The sequence below is a fragment of the Pristiophorus japonicus genome, unplaced genomic scaffold (assembly GCF_044704955.1).
Source record: "Pristiophorus japonicus isolate sPriJap1 unplaced genomic scaffold, sPriJap1.hap1 HAP1_SCAFFOLD_536, whole genome shotgun sequence".
NCBI lineage: Eukaryota > Metazoa > Chordata > Chondrichthyes > Pristiophoridae > Pristiophorus > Pristiophorus japonicus.
This window is the reverse complement of record NW_027254443.1, coordinates 2,678-5,036: the sequence shown is the minus strand read 5'-3', so window position 1 is coordinate 5,036 and position 2,359 is coordinate 2,678. Positions and strand designations below refer to the sequence as shown.

General features: G+C 50.4%; 1 non-coding gene across 1 annotated transcript; it reads right to left on the bottom strand.

Moving 5' to 3' along the window:
- Window positions 1–1,604: 1,604 nt before the first annotated feature.
- Window positions 1,605–1,677, bottom strand: trnai-aau (transfer RNA isoleucine (anticodon AAU)). Its single transcript has one exon. It is a non-coding gene; the product is annotated as a tRNA-Ile (tRNA).
- Window positions 1,678–2,359: the final 682 nt, after the last annotated feature.

Here is a 2,359-nt window from a genome sequence, read left to right as displayed (position 1 = left end):
GAACTTGGTTATACATCCAGACAAAGAGATTGATACTGTCTATCCGGGGAGTCCCACAGTTGATTGGCCACAGGGGGTAACACAGTTCCCCCCAGAGACTACAGGTCTGCAAGAAAACAGGACTATAAAGGACCCAAGGAAAGGCACATTTTTGGATAACAGGGCATTAAGGATAAGGAGTTATCTTTTGCACTGTCGACTCCGTGTGCAAATTAGTAGCCAGTCAAACTCCTCAGCACAGCCAGTTAAACAAATCACTGCATCGATCCAGATGCATTCATCGGACACCAGCCCAGCAGGGAACTTATTCTTACTGTGGATATAAATATCACCATCATCGGCAGTCCCTCGGAATCGAGTAAGACTTGCTTCAACTCTAAAAGTGAGTTCTCAGGTGGTTGAACAGTCCAATACGAGAACCACAGTCCCTGTCACAGGTGGGACAGATAGTTGTTGAGGGAAGGGGAGGGTGGGACTGGTTTGCCGCACGCTCCTTCCGCTGCCTGCGCTTGGTTTCTGCACGCTCTCGGCGATGAGACTTGTGGTGCTCAGCACCCTCCCGGATGCACTTCCTCCACTTAGGGCGGGACTGGTCTTTGGGCCAGGGACTCCCAGGTGTCGGTGGGGATGTTGCATTTTATCAGGGAGGCTTTGAGGGTGTCCCTTGTAACGTTTCCTCTGCCCACCTTTGTCTCGCTTGCCGTGTGGGAGTTCCGATTCGAGCGCTTGCTTTGGGGAGTCTCGTGTCGGGGGACCATGCGGACAATGTGGCCCTGCCCAGCGGAGCTGGTCAAGCAGGAAGGAGCAGGAAGGTACACAAGCAGGAGGTAGAAAGATGAAGCAAAAGGACAAACAGAGAGACAGAAGGAGACGAAAGGAAGAGGCGCTGCAGAGAACGGATAGAAGGAGAACCGACCGGTCACGGAACCAACGACCACAAACCTACAATAACTACAGCCAGGAATGGCGATTGTATGTCTTCAGTCGATTTCTCTCAGCAGTCTAGTCCTGCAGTTTTTAGTCGGTTTTTTGTTGTGTAATAAAACGGACCCTGGGTTAAGCCTAAAATGTTGTTCCATGTGTTGTCCTCTCCCCACTAGAAGTTCCGAGGTCTAACAATCAGTGAACAACACACACCCCGACACACTCTCTCTCTGTCTCTCAAGAGGGAAGGGCAGAGAGAGAGAGGAGGGAGGGGAGAGAGAGGAAGAAAGACAGAGGGTGAAAAGGGTAAAGGGAAAGTGAGAACGAGAGGGGACGGGGAGAGGGAGGGGGAATGGGAGAGAAAGAAAGAGGGGGAAAGGGAGAGAGAAAGAGGAGGAAAGGGAGAAAGGCAGAGAGGATGGGTAGAGAAAGAGGGGGAAGGAAAGACAGAGGAAGTGGAGAGTGGGAAGGGTGAGAAAGACAGTGTCAGGGAGGAACCGGGACTGGGAGAGAGAAAGGGGAAGGAGAGAGAACGGAACGAGAGAGAAATATAAAGGGCAGTGATGGGGAAAGCAGAGAGACAAAAAATCGAGAGCCTGCAGTTCCAGGGTCTGTCTTGGAGCTGTTTAATATTTATAATTGAAGTCCTTGTTAATTGACAGTGAATTTAAATACTGAGCAGGGCCCAGTGAGATTTGAACCCACAACCCCTGGTTTATTAGACCAGTGCTCTAACCCCTGAGCTATGGAGCCACCTGCTCTGGGCTCTGGGTCATTCCCCAGTTAGTGCTGTGTGTTTGAAGAATGAGGAGGGGTCAGTGAAACGCTCAGATTGTGTCTCATCCCCCAGACTCCTGCCTCCGTCTCTTCAATATTCACCTCTCAACATCGATATATCGGGTCTTTCACGTAGTAAAACATCCCAAGGCAACTCAGTCACACTCTGGCTCAATCTCTCTGTCTCTCTGTCTCTCTCTCATTCTCTGCCTCTCTCTCTCTCTCCGTGTCTCCCTCACTTTTTCTCTGCTTCTGGATGGGGAAGGGGAGAGAGAAAAGGAGAGGGGAAGAGATAGAGGGGGAGGGGGGGAGAGAGGGGAAGGAGTGAGAGAGATAGGGGGAAGGGGAAAGAGAAAAAAGGAACCTGTTGTTCCAGGGTCGGTTTTGGAGCTGGTTAATATTTATAATTGAAGCCCTTGCTAGTTGACCATGAATTTAAATACTGAGCTAATTTTGAATAGGCCCGAGGGATATTTGAACCCACGACTACTGGTTTAACAAGACTAGTGCTCTAACCCCTGAGTTATGGAACAACCTGCCTTGGCCTGGCTCTCTGTGTCTCTCTCTCTCGTTCTCTCTGTCTCTCACTTTCTCTCTGTCTCTCGAGAGGGAAGGGGAGAGAGGAGGAAAGGGAGAAAGAGAGGGGTTAAGGGAGAGA